We start from the raw sequence: 14,581 nt of genomic DNA on the forward strand, positions 1-14,581 counted from the left end.
AGAATCGCCGAATTGAAAACCCTCAAACCCGATGGTAAAAATCCGGGGTAAACTTTTCCATAGGAATCAAAGTAAATCCAATTAATCCGTTCTAGGCACTCCAAAAAACATGCTAAAAACACATTTTTGGTGAATAAACATAGTGTTTTAATGCTGAAAACAGTAACAAACAATAACACTAGGACCAGCTTCACAGCCAGTGGACCAATGTCACACCAGAAAGCTGTCCAAAGAGGTCTGTTTCTGACGCCTCTTTAAGATTTATCTGAAATGGGGCAAGACGTTGTTATTAAACAAGTTGCAGACACGGCCTGCAACAGCTTTGTCCGGGTGATTTTTCTCCACAAACCCCTGCACCTGACTGCAAATTGATGAAAACCGAGGCAAATCGATGAAAAACCGAGACAAATGTTTCACTGAAAAAATCGATGAAAACTGAAACCGATGAAAACCGAAGGCAATGAAAACCGAGGTTCCACTGTACACTTATTGCAGCTTTTCCAGAACAAAATCTTATGCAACCCATGGCATTTCCCTCCTTGCAGTGTCTTAAAGAAGCAGAAAAAAATAATTCTGGATAGTGCTATGTTTAACTTAGCACAAAACGCTAGCATAAGGTTTTTTCACACTTCTGCAAGAAAGTCTTTTGGTAAATCCAACCAAAATGTTCATTTTATCTGCAGCTACAAAGGAGTCCACTTGACAACATGAACTTGAGAGCTAAGTGTGCTCTCTCGTCTGACCTTCAAAATCTGTTCAGCCTTCCTCATCTGTTTAATCTCACACTGAGTGGTATTCTTTGCTTGGACCATAAAAAAGCTGCAATGTCAGAAGTAGGCTTTTAAAAAAATTAAAATTATATTTATATCGAGCCTGCTTTTCAACACAAGTGCTAAGTAATTTTCACTTTTTAAAAAAGATGATGATGACAAAGAAGAAGACTGCAACTGTGGCAACATCTGCAACTTGGATCCTTTGACTGTGATCCCTGCATGCTAGACAGCCCTCCCGCAGAGAACACTTCTGCTCGCTCAAGGGCTCATTGAAATACAAATGGTAGCAGCTGAGGAAGTTTCTTCTGCAGTCACAGCAAACCAGTGCATGGGGAATACAGTCATAGGATCCAAGCTCATGCATGCAATTACATCATAAGCCATTGGCACCGAGAACAGCCTGGATGGAAAAATGCTGGGTTGATGCTGCCACTCTCTTTAATGGTCTCGGCCGTGGAGAACAGAGGAAGGAAGTTCACGGTGCAACTGGGCTCAGGCACTGTGGGTGCCTGCAGCTTCTTCAGTTTCCTGTGACAGCCTCCAATGATGTAAATGGCTTACTCCAAACCAAAGGAAACCGGGAGAGACCCTGAGCATCTGAAATACTGAGCCAGCTCAGCGTGTTTTCAAGGGACCAGCAAGCACTGGTGCTCTGGTCCTTTATACTCTCTTCTCATGGCCTCACAGGCTCACATGACTGGCAATAGGATCATGACTAAATGTAAATACACATCTTTCTAGGACCAGGACTGATTTTTGCAAATTCAACATTGTTGCTTTAATCCTTTGCAAAGCCAAACATTTGCAGATTCAACATCATTTTTTAAGTTCATTTGTTTGTTTACTGAAGAAGAAGAAGAAGAAGAAGAAGAAGAAGAAGAAGAAGAAGAAGAAGAAGAAGAAGAAGAAGAAGAAGAAGAAGAAGAAGAAGAAGAAGGAGGAGGAGGAGGAGGAGGAGGAGGAGGAGGAGGAGGAGGAGGGGGGGGAGGAGGAGTTTGGATTTATATCACCCCTTTCTCTCCTGTAGGAGACTCAAAGGGGCTGACAATCTGGTTGCCCTTCCCCCCTCACAACAAACACCCTGTGAGGTAGGTGGGGCTGAGAGAGCTCCGAGAAGCTGTGACTACCCCAAGGTCACCCAGCTGGCATGTGTGGGAGTGCACAGGCTAATCTGAATTCCCCAGATAAGCCTCCACAACTCAAGTGGCAGAGCTGGGAATCAAATCCAGATCAGAGTGCACCTGCTCTTAGCCACTGCTCTTAGCCACTATGCCACTTCTGCTCACTGGATTTGTATCCAGCACTATCCCCGCAGGGTTCGGGGCAGGTCACAATATAAAATCAGTTACACAATCAGTTCCTTCCCCCGTCGCACCTCCAGTTCTTTTCTTTTTCTCCTTTTGTCACTGTTCTTGCTTGTGAATTGATTTCAAAAGGAGCCATTTAGCGAAACTATCAGCCACAAATGTTTCCTTCCAGAAAGGGAAGTAGGAAGGGAATAGCGTCTGTGATTTGCAATGGATGTTCTTCCCCAGATATGGGAGAAATGCTCTGTGCTGACAGACAGGAATATCCATTAAGGGAGCAGGGCGACTGGTGCTTAACTAGAACAGGTTGTGCCCCAAACAACCTAGGTTGCCTAGCTTCCACCTTGGTGCTGAACTCTCAGCCGACAATTACAAAGGCAGATCCAATGGCAATTACAAAGGCAGATCCAATTTCCTCTTTTGGTCCTGGGCTTGACTGTGCAGACAAATGCTCTTCCTCTCTGTCTACGTATACCCCAGAGAGGTCACACAAGGTGCAGTATAGCATTCAAGTCAAACACACACCCCCCTTTGAAACCTACAAACTTCCACTTATGTCTAAAGCAGGAAACTTTAAAATCTGAAGTTTTCTTCATTCTTACCTAGGCCGACGACACCTTTCCATAATGAAAAGAATTTATCATTTTCAAAAAGCTTGTGTTATTTTACAAAATACAAACACCCTTTGATTTTTCTGTAAAAACAAGAACTCTTTTATCTTGTCTGGCCAAGGTCCACTGGTCTATTGTCTCTCCAACCTAATTCTGCTTTTTTTTTACAAAGTAAAGTCTATAGAAAGGGCAACCCCATGATGAAAGTTCTTGAGGCTAAACTGGGGTTTGATTCCCTAGTTAAAAAATATCCACAACAGCAGCACACTCTGAGATGGTAGATAATGTTGAAAGAGCACATTGGAGGGATTGTGGTCCAGTAGAAGACAACTGGCTTCACAGGCAGAAGGTCAAAGTTTCAATCCATGCCATCTCCCCTTAAAGAATCAAATAGTCAGTGATGTGCAAGACCTATGTTTCAAAGCTTGGAGAGCCACTGCCAGCTAGAGTAGACAGTACCTTTTTGGACACCCAAAGGTCCAACTCACTATAAGGCAGCTTCATATAGTCCTCTGGTTAAGATACCACTGCTGCAACATATCATCAGTTACCATCAAAAGGAAGAAACTTCTGTTTCCCCTTTTGACAACGTACAAGTGAAAAAGGCCCCAGGAAGTGGTCCCACAGAGCAAAACTGAACTCATTTTATACTCTTGGGACCAGATCAGGATTTGTCTTATACCACTTTCTTTATTCGTGGTTATTTTCTTTGTGTGGGAGCAAAGTAACTCATGAACAGAAAGTCTACAAATCTCAGTCATAGGAAGTTCTGCAATCTTGAAGAATATTTAAGAAGCTAGAAAAGTTGTCATGACTGACACCTCACCTGCACTACTGACTTGTGTAGAAAATCCTAACAAGCGGAGAATATGTACATTCAGAAGAGCTGATTTATTCTAGAGGCGGAGGTGAAAGTACATTTCTTACCTTTAATGTACTGGGTGGTGGGGGTGTTTCAAAACAAAAAGATGGGAACTACTGGAGATACTATATTCCGCCAAGTAGGGGAACCTGGGAACAAGGCTGTCAACTCTGTACCCTTTCTATCTGCAGAGATAAAACCACAGGTAAAGACCAGAGACAGAAGCCTTTGGGCAAGAATCAGAGGGCTTTAGGACCTTGGCTCTCATTACATGGCTCCAGAATGAATGAACCAGCCCAGTGGATTTAGAATCTGCCAGGGATGTGTGTTTTCTGCTTTTTGTTTTGTGGTGATGGTGGTGAGTTGGAGTGTCAGTAGCAAGCACTAATACATTTTGGGTGGGAAAATTCCCCACTCTGTACAGTGTCTCTATCTTCTTGATGGTGACATATATGTTATTTTGGGATTGACTGAGGACTGCGGTTCACACTACACCTCCCCTCACACAACCAAACACACTTGCAGAAGAGGACAAAATGTGGCCAAATGATCTCGATCTAAATCACCATCAGGGAAATGTATATGAAATGTTTTAATTATTAAATATTTAAATTATTGATGTTGAACCACATTTATTATTATTATTATTATTATTATTATTATTATTATTATTATTATTATTATTATTATTATTAATAATAATAATAATAATAATAATAATAATAATAATAATAATAATTAAATTTAATAGACCGCCCTACCCCTGAAGGGCTCAGGGCAGTGCACAATAAAACCAACAACAAACAATATAACATAATGTAACACTAAAAATCAAAGGTGCATTAAAATCCATTAAAACAGTAGCAACATCATAACACGCAAAAGCCCATATTTCAAAAGAGGCGTGCGAATCTCAGACTCCCTATTCCACACCCCCTTGGGAGGGAACCAGCAGATTGCCGCAGATGGTATGTCTAGATGGTACATGGGGCATCAGGAGGGGGCGGACAATCCACAGCTAGCCTCCCCAAAGGTCCGGTGGAACAGCTCAGTTTTACAGATGATTATTATTCATCATAATTATTATGATTCCTGTTGAACCGCATATATTAAGCTGCCCTGAGCCAGGGTTAGGATGGGGAGGGCGGGGTATTAAATCAAATAAAAATTTTTAAAATTAAATTAAAACTATGTACACACTGGTCATTCAGCGCCTATCACTATTTACAGCTAGCCAAACCTGAGGTAAATTGTGATGGGGCTTCTGAAGCACGCACTCTACCTTCCCCGGTAAAAAAACCCAGGTTAACCTTGCCCGTCCTGTATTTACCATGAAGGAAAACCAATTTTTAAAACAAAAGACAATTTTATTGTCCTATAAGGGGAAAGTGTACTTGTTTAAGATTAACATTATACAAATGTAACTGCATAAGAAAGGGAGATCTGGAAGCAGGAAAAGAGTACACCCTGAACTGTATAAATTGTTTCTGAATGGAGAGAACAGCAGTAAGTGCCAAACTACTTTTGACTGTAAGTTTTTCCACAGGCTTCCTAGTCCTCAAAACACAGATGAAGAAAGAAAGAAAGAAAGAAAGAAAGAAAGAAAGAAAGAAAGAAAGAAAGAAAGAAAGAAAGAAAGAAAGAAAGAAAGAAAGAAAGAAAGAAAGAAAGAAAGAAAGAAAGAAAGAAAGAAAGAAAGAAAGAAAGAAAGAAAGAAAGAAAGAAAGAAAGAAAGAAAGAAAGAAAGGCTTCAAAAACTAGCACAGCATTCTAATTTCCTGGAAGAGAGGATGTTGTTCAACAGAAGTGTGCCTTGTTTTCATCTCTCTGCACAGCCACCACCCTCTGTGCCTTCCTCAACACCGGATTTATTGTCTTCATTTTTGTATTAGAGCAGAGCACATATTTTTGCTGCTGAAAATTATAACCATTCACATAAAACCTCCTCCCTGCCTTTCAGTACGCTCCCCTTGGAGAGCATATCACATAATTTGCATAACATAATGTTCACTCTGCTCGCTACTTCACATAATAAAACACAGCGTACTACTGCAAAACAAACTCACTGACAATCTAGGACTAATCGTGAAAGAGAGATTGCACAAATCAATCTCATTTCCTGTTTCACATTCATGAGCTCAACAGGATTTCGAACAGCACAATTAATGCAGAAAAAAATGACTCCGGAAACATACCTGAACAGGGCTTAAACAAATATATCCTAGTTCAGGCAGGCACTCACTGAGAGCAGCTTCTACATCCTCAAAAACCAGGGGCAGAGCAAGGGGAAACTGTGCCTGAGGCGCAAGCCCTGCGCCCCTTGCCACAGCACTGCCCACCCCCGCCCCGGAATGCCCCAGCTACAGCCCAACCAGGGCGCCCCCCCGTCCCGTTGGCGCTACACCACTGTCAAAAAACACATGTAGAAAGTAATTTGATATGTACCCTTGATGCTGGAATATCCCAATGGGTCATTTCCCTGAAATATACTAGGAGACGGCTTCTGCTGATACCACTGGAAGCAACCTTAATTAGCCATCAGGAAAACAGCTTCTCTCCATATCCAACGTGCATTAGGGTAACAATAATAATCACTCTGTTTCACAGTGATCTCTTGAATTTGGCTTATACAAATCATGCTATTAACCAGCACGCTGATAAAGCATGGTGTATAACCTTATCCAAACATGCACACAAACAGAATTCTGGAATTTGCAAGGTGGGCAAAATCAACCACTTACTGTATATACTCACATATAAGTCGAATTTTTCAGCACATTTTTTTGTGCTGAAAAAGCCCCTTCAACTTATATGCAAGTCAGGTGTATTTTAAAAAATATTTTAGGGTTTTTACTTTGTCGGCCGCCAGGGGGCACAGTTTTTAGGCTAGTAGCACAAACATTTTCGGGATTTTTCAAGAGACTCTCCTGATGATACCACCCAAGTTTGGTAAAGTTTGGTTCAGGGAGTCCAAAGTTATGGACCCTCAAAGGGGGTGTCCCCATCCCCCATTGTTTCCATTGGGAGCTAATAGTAGATGGGGCTACATTTTGAGGGTCCATAACTTTGGACCCTCTGAGCCAAACTTCACCAAACCTGGGTGGTATCATCAGGCGGGTATCCTAAAGATACTCTGAAATGTTGGTACTGCTAACATAAACATTCCTTCCCTGACCAAAAATCCAGTTTTGAAGGATTTTAACTCTTGTGTTTTAGCTTGGTTGCTGGTTGAGCTAAAGTTTTTGTACTTTTAAAGTTATTGTTGAGACCATATTGTTTTTGTTGACCCTCTTTTCCACTTACAGAGCTAGTTTACTGTTTTTATTGAAATAAATATCCAAAAACATTTAACCTACTGATGCCTCAATTAATGTAATTTTATTGGTATCTATTTTTATTTTTGAAATTTACCAGTAGCTGCAGCATTTCCCACCCTCGACTTATACACGAGTCAATAAGTTTTCCTAGTTTTTTGTGGTAAAATTAGGTGCCCCGACTTATATGAGGGTCGACTTATACATGAGTATATACAATAATCCATCCGCCTTTTTTAAAAAAAGTTCAGTGGCATTCCCTTCCTTGGCAAAAGTCCCAGTGGAGAGCAGTGCAGATACTGAGGCTCCTAAACCGTCCAAGCAGCTGCATCAGAGAGTATTCTGCCCTGGGGAGAGCCACAGACACCTCCTTGAGCAGCACATCCTTATTTGAGATGCCCAGAAAATGGAAACAATGGGGCGCTGGGTCAGTGGCTATGTCAGTGGCTGCCATTGACCCAACAATGGCTTTGGGCTTGATTCCCAACAGCATGTGAATAAAAGTGGATTTGTAAGCTGCTGTGCTAATATATAGTGGGGAAGTTGGCCTAGAACAGTGATGGCGAACCTTTGGCACGGGTGCCAGAGATGGCACTCGGAGCCCTCACTGTGGGCATGCACACACAACGTTCATCATGTGCGGGTGAAAAATCACCCACACACACACACACCTAGGTTGGCCTGGGCCACTGAGTACGACGTGCGCGCACCGTGGTGAGCAGGGAGGTCCCGGGTGGCAGGCCTGATGCCTATGCTCCAGGTGGCTGCTGCCGTGGGGCGGGGGGAGGCACAGAGGAGGCAGAGATGCTAGAGAGGCACAGAGCGGTGCGTGCAGCACTTGATGGCTAGAGCAGGCTAGCCCCTGCTCGAGCAGGTGGGGCAGAGGAAGAGGGAGCCAACCAGTTTTTTTCTAAACTAAAACCTCAGCATTCAGGTTAAATTGCCGGGTTGGCTCTTTGCGATAAATAAGTGGGGTTTGGGTTGCAATTTGGACATTCGGTCTCAAAAAGGTTCACCATCACTGGCCTAGAAGCAATTCTGCTATGTTAAGTGGTTTGTGGGTACACAAACTATAAATGCTGATAACATTACTGCTATCTGCCAATAAGACTGGCACACTCAGGTGGAGCAGTTGTGGAACACATCAAGAAGAACTCTGCTTAACTTTTTTTTTCTTGACACGGCAGTGTAATATATTCATAGTTTTTCTTTTCCTTACTATGGGAGAATATTGAAAAATGCTAGCCACCAACTGAAGTGATGGCTGAAAATGTGAACTGGTGGTGAACTGAAAAATGCTAGCCACTTACTAACGCATTTGGCTAACACTGCAATTCTAAGAATGCTTTCCTGGGAGTAGGTCCCATTGAACAGACCCGAGTACAATTTGGATAGGTGTCAGGACCAGGTCCCAACCTCTGTACTTCCAGTAAGTTTCAGTTTCGTTTTCCCCAACAACTCCCATTCCTGCCATCGTTAAGAACCACCCACTGTACAAGGACCTCCCACTGGCAAGAACCCTCAGTTTCAGCACCCTGTAGCTAGGGCGATACAATTCAATAAAGTTCGTTCCTTTTAGTAAAGTCGACTTAGTTTGAGGGTGTTCAGCCTTACAATAGGCATGCTTAAGATTGCTCACTAAGCACAGGCCCTGAATTCATACTATAGGAACCTGGCTTAGATCCGCAGGAACATTTCCACAGGATTTCTGGCCACAAAACATGACTTTCTTGACCACCACCAGCCTCCCATGCTTACTCCTGGAGATCAGGGAATCACTACCCCAGAATAAGAGAAACCCCCTCTTCTCCATTAGCAGGAGACACTTTGGGGTTACAGCAAGAGAGGGAGAGAAATAAAATTAGCCTTGGTGGGCAAATAGCCTATAATCAGTGGAGATATCCAGGTGTGTCCCAAGATTCATACAGGAACTATGACCAAAGAAACAAATAGATCTTGTTTAAAGCTATTTTTTTCTGCTATTTTTGCACAACAAATTAACAGCCAGAATTATCGTGGGCTGAAAAACTATTGTTACGAATCAAAAATAGACTCGCTTTAATTTTCCTGCAGGGCTCTGAGCTCACACAGCTATAAATCTAGAGTTGAGAAGACTACCTTTTTTTAGCACCTTAACCTCTAACTAATTAGCGGCATCCTGTCTCTTTAAATCACTCCAGGGGGGGATAAAGGGCACCTTGTCAGATTTCCGTCACACTTGTTATCTGTACTCCTACCCATTTCTCAATTCTGACACCTACAATCATTACAGCTTGCAAATGCCACCCTGTTTAGCATTACCTTTCAAATGGATTCAAAGTCTGGCAGTTCAGTTTCTGCCTCCAGGTTATCCCTTCCTGGGAGCTCAAGAATCTCCCAGCCCAGGATGTAGTTTATAATTATCAGCTGCATTTTTTTAAAGTGGCTCCTACTGCTGCAAGGCATGGCCACCAAAAGAATGGCCTTGAAATGGAGTTGAATAGTGCCCACAAAATCCTGGACAGAGAAAAAAATATCACAGCATGCGGCCTTGATCCCCCCCCCCCCATCGGCACAGCTGTCAATCAAGTTGACTCCTAGGGCGTGGTTATTATGGCCTACACCCGACTATTAAAGTAAAGTTCAAGAAAACAGAAGAAAGCCCTGCTAATCCCCACCCAAAGGGTGTTATTAAGGCAGGAATCTGTGCTCCCCCCTCCAAGTCTTCCTTTTGCTCATACAAGCTGCCCCTTCTTAGGAGAAATGGCTATTTCAGGCTCCGCTGGGGCTTGAATCACACAACAGCTGCCTCACCATTGAGCTCATTAAAATGCAGCCCTGTCGACGAGGTGTTGGTGTTGTTTTTATAAGCCACATATCCTCAAATCAAGACAGAGTAGAATAATGGTTAGCATGTTGGACTAGGACCAGAGAGGTCCAGGTTCAAATCACTACTTCGCCACTTGTTTATTTGCTTAATTAATGTATACTCTGCCTTTCTCATTGAGACACCGGGCAGATTTGCGTAACTTGAAACAACACAACAGGAACAAAATAAGACATGCAGCTAATACGGAAGGACTGCCTCCTGCCATGTTGTCCAGCCAGCCAGTTAAGACCTGCCTGCCAGACTCTGTTCTTTGTGCCCCCACACCTTCAGAGGTGAAGTGGGTAGTAATCAGAGGCAGGGCCTTTTCAACAGTGGCCCCTTGCTTGTGGAATGTCCTTCCCCTCGAGGCTCACTAGGCATCTACACTGAATTATTTTAGGTGCTGGGCTAAAACATTTCTGTTCATCCAAGTGTGATTTTCTTTACAGAGTTTTAGTCTAGAAACTGTTATTTTCAGCTGTCAGTGGTCTGTTTTTATGACATATGCTTTCATCCTAGGCTGGGGGTGGGTATTCATGTTGAATTTTAATTAATATCTGTTGAAGTCCAATCTGAGGGGGGAACAGTGTCAGGGAGTGATGAAGGACTGTATCAGTGACTTTGCCCTCCCCCCTACAGGCATAAGGGGCACCCCCAATGGTCAAGAGGGCAAAGACACCGGCATCCAGGAGCCCCACTGTGGCAAAATTCTGTTGATGGAGGGGGGAGCAGTTGCCGCCCCTGCGGCTCTCCAGCATTGTTTGGAGGCGGTAGCTGGTTGGTTGAAGCAGAGCAGGCTGCAACTGAATCCATCGAAGACGGAGATCCTCTGGCTAGGCCGCGAAGGAGAGGTTGGGGATTTCCAGCCGCCGGTGTGGGAGGGGGTCTCATTGGCGCCGACCTCCTCCTGCTTTCAAGAGTCTGGGCCCAAAATCCACCTGGGATTCGGGCTCTCTTTCAATGGAGACCCAGGTGGCCCTTACAACCCTCGACTGTGCATTTTTTCTCCATCTCCGCACAGGCCCGCGGCTGCCAGCCCCTTCCTTCCTCCCAAGCAGACCTGGCCACCGTGGATCCATGCAACGTCACCTCCAGGCTGGACTATTGTAACTCGGGCTTTACGCGGGCCTTCCTGCGCTTGATTCGAAGTTAAAAGCTGAGTCCAGCATGCGCGTGCCATTCGTCTGCTCACAGGAGGCGCCTTTAGAGAACACATCCAGCCTGTGTTGCGCCAGCTGCACTGGCTTCCGGTTGAATTCCGAATCATCTTCAAGTTGTGGGTTTTGACCTTTAAGGCCTTGCGTGGCCTGGGACCCTCGTACCTTTGGGACCAAAAGCGATCACCCACATATGTTCCTTACTTGGCCTCTGGGCGCATCAGCAGAGGCCAATCTGCTGGTGGCCCCTGGCCCCTCGGATGATGCTGCTTGGCCTCCCGCACGCGAGTAAGGGCCAGTGACTTACAGTATTACAGCACTGGCCCCAGCCTGGTGGGAACACCCTTTCCTTCTGAAGCTGTCCAGGGACTCTCCCAAGCGGGACTCCTGGGTGCGGGAGTTCCGCGAGGGCCTGTAAGACAGATCGTGTAAGGTTCCACCGGGCCTTTGGAGTGTCCTCGTCAGCTGATGTAAGTGCCCCCTACTGCTCTCTATTGCCCCTTGTTTTCGGGGCTGTTACATCAGGGTCCCTCATATTGAGGGGCCTACCGACCCCCCCCCCCTCTTCTGGGGGTAGGTTTTAAATTTGGGGTTGGACACCTATTTTATGTATTAATCTGTTTTTGCTGGTTTTAAGCTATTTTATTGTTGACATGAGATGGAGCCTATGTATTTATATTGTATGTGTGATATTGCTCCTGCTTGTCTCTGAATTTTGTTGTTCACCGCCCGGAGCCCTTCGGGGATCGGGCGGTATAGAAATTGAAACAATCAATCAATCAATCAATCAATCAATCAATCAATCAATCAATCAATCAATCAATCAATCAATCAATAAAAAAACCCAGAAGTGGGCACTGCCACGTAGCTACTCTGGTTTTCAAGGAGATGCCAGTGTGTGTGTGTGTGTGGGGGGGGGGGGTATTTCCAGGGGTGGAACCAAGTTTAGTTAGCTTCCACCCAGGCTTTGTAGCCAGGAATGCCCCAGCATGTCTCATAGTTATGCCACCCAAAAGGGTGGCATAACCCCGTTTCAGGCTATGGAGGGCTTTACAGGTGGCTGGGGATTTTTATGTTTTGCTGCCTCCCTGCACTCTGGAGGCAGCACAGTGGCATGGCAGTGACTCTGTCCCCAGCCACCAGAGCCCTGTTGACTGGGCTGCCCATGTTTTGTTTTTATTACTTTTATTTTGTAAGATTCCTGTGGTACATCCCAAAGGAGCTTCAACAATGGAGGAAATACCTTCCAAGGTCACACTCTGCCCAAGTCCAGATGCAGTAAGCTTTTCTGTCAAATTAAATTTACAAGACCTGTATAGAAAAACGCAGGTAACATAATTTTCAACTGAGGGTGATGCCAAATCCAGATCAAATAGAGGTGATACTGGTAGGAGGGTCTGGTCCTCTGGAATAGGTAAGCTCATCTGCAGTGGATAGGGTGGTTTTGACACTGACACCTGAACAAACCACAAGAATCTGTCTCATGAATTTCTTGCTGTCCAACATTAATGCAAAATACTCACGAATAAAAATAAATTAGTGTGGCTGTAAAAGCTTGGAATCTGTTCCCAAGAGGTGTTAAGGTTTTTACGAAGGGGATTTTTTTTTTTTACTGGGAAGCATTCAAAACCAACATCCTCTACCCGTAGCTCATCATCACAATTCAAATGATTGCTCGACTGTCCGAGGTATGTGGGCATTATGAATTTCTCTCCCAGGCTGGCCCTGGCTAGACAAATCTGAAAGAGACTCTGACAGTTCTGTTGTGGAGCTTCTGTTAAACAATACAGATGTTGTGCTCTTGGAAAAAGTAGCAAAATTTATTTTACAAGTGACAGAACTTTCTAAGTAATGTATACTGCTATATACAGTCTTTCTGTCTGCGTTTTGAATGTACTCTTGATTTGTACTTTATAAATTGTCTGGTAACGCTCTAGAGCCTATTTTAAATGCCTAATGAAGATTGTTGTGTTCTGATTCAAATGATTGCCTAAGAATGAAAATATCTGATCAAGACCAATCACTGGTGAATTTTAAAAATCTCAGTTTTTTAGACTGCTCCATTCGGAGCTTCAACTCTCTGGCAAAAACAAATGGAACCAAACCAAGCAATGGATACAGAATGCAGTGTAAACACCACAGTAAACACCACAGAAGAATGCGCACAGAGCACATTTATCAAATCCCTGCTTCCTCTGATTTGTTTGCCCCATCCTGGAAGCTTTCAGAAAGCCCCCAAGTGTGATACATAATCCTAAGGCAAATCCATGGAATGAAGACACACCAAATTCCTCCCCCCACTTCCCAGTTAGTCCAGGGTCAGTATACACAGCAGGATTAAGTTGTGTGTGTTGTGAAATCTGAGGCAGCATTTTAAAGCAAGGCTTTGGCTAGATTTGTCACAGTGTGACTCATATACTTGGTATGTTAAATGGGACATCCCGCAGCACTGTCCTACGTGAAGTGTCATTACTCATTAACTTATTATTATCAAGCAATACATCTTCACAGAGGCATCAGGCATGGCCTGCCTCCCTTGCACCCCTGTCCCCATTATAGGGCTTGTCCAGCTACATCTGAAAGCGGCACAAACTGGCTCATCAAGGATTTTCTCTGGTTTCTCTGACAGTCTTCATAACCTAACTACAAGCAAATAAAACCACTACTAAATTAAAAAAAAAATTTAAAGGCCAAAAAATTCCTGCTGAAATAAGAAATTAACCTGGTTTTCATATAGCAGCAGGTCATCCTGTGACAGAAAAGGCTTTCCTTGGCTTTATTGATGTGATTTTCTTCCTTGACCAAACACGGCCTGCTGTCCAGTCCCATGACATGAAGATGGCTGGGACTGAGTTTAAGATCATCAGCAAAGCATATGCATTCTGCCACTGAACATTCTCAGATTGTTAGAATCAGGACCCACGGCAGGTCTTGAACTAAGAGTCAAGGAATAGCTTCAACCTGTACACCATGAGCTACCTGATTAGGTTTGAACAGAAGCATTCCATATCACAGCTACTTTGCTATATCAGTTCTCCAATCACAATCCGTCTCGGTGTCAAACAGATACAGCAAACTGAAACAGCTGAGAAAAGGCAGGATCAAGCACAAAAGTGCCTGACCCAACTACCTCAAGGTAGGCTGCGGCTAAATCAAATTCACCCCAAATGTCAGGAATAACCAAGTCTCGACTCTGCATCAGAAGAGACAAGGTTCTTTTGAGAGGCTACATATTTTGGTTGCCAACTCCCTTAGAGAGAGAAAAATGCCCCACCACTTTAATAGGGGTTTAATTTTGATGGGATATTTGCCAGGTGATGTTATTTGCCTCCATGCCATGAAAAGCTTCAGCTGCCCATTTCTATGCATCAAGCTTCCATGAAAGGGACAGGAGGACATTTTTCTCCATACTTGTTGGCAACCTCATCACATACATATTTTCTGAGTAAAATACAGATGAATTCTTGCTATGTAAACATGAACAAGTGCAGTCACAACACAGAATGTACTGAAGAGTCAGCAGAACAATCCTAATTACCCTTGGGGTGTCTTTATAGTATTCAGTCGCACATCCTGTATTCAAGTGAGCTTGCAATAAAACATCAAAGCATTTAGTAACTTTGCACAAATTGTAATTGAGCAATCTACCCATATTAAGTCTCATTTGGGATACTTTATGTAGTTTGGGTCACGCTGTCTCAAAGAGGAC

General features: G+C 43.7%; 1 protein-coding gene across 1 annotated transcript in view; it reads right to left on the minus strand.

Annotated features, from left to right (window-relative positions):
* PREX1 (phosphatidylinositol-3,4,5-trisphosphate dependent Rac exchange factor 1) overlaps nt 1–14,581 on the minus strand; it is a 266,216-nt gene that overhangs the window by 118,515 nt on the left and 133,120 nt on the right. The gene's annotated exons all lie outside the window — the stretch shown is intronic.

Source organism: Sphaerodactylus townsendi, linkage group LG05, assembly GCF_021028975.2.
Source record: "Sphaerodactylus townsendi isolate TG3544 linkage group LG05, MPM_Stown_v2.3, whole genome shotgun sequence".
NCBI lineage: Eukaryota > Metazoa > Chordata > Lepidosauria > Squamata > Sphaerodactylidae > Sphaerodactylus > Sphaerodactylus townsendi.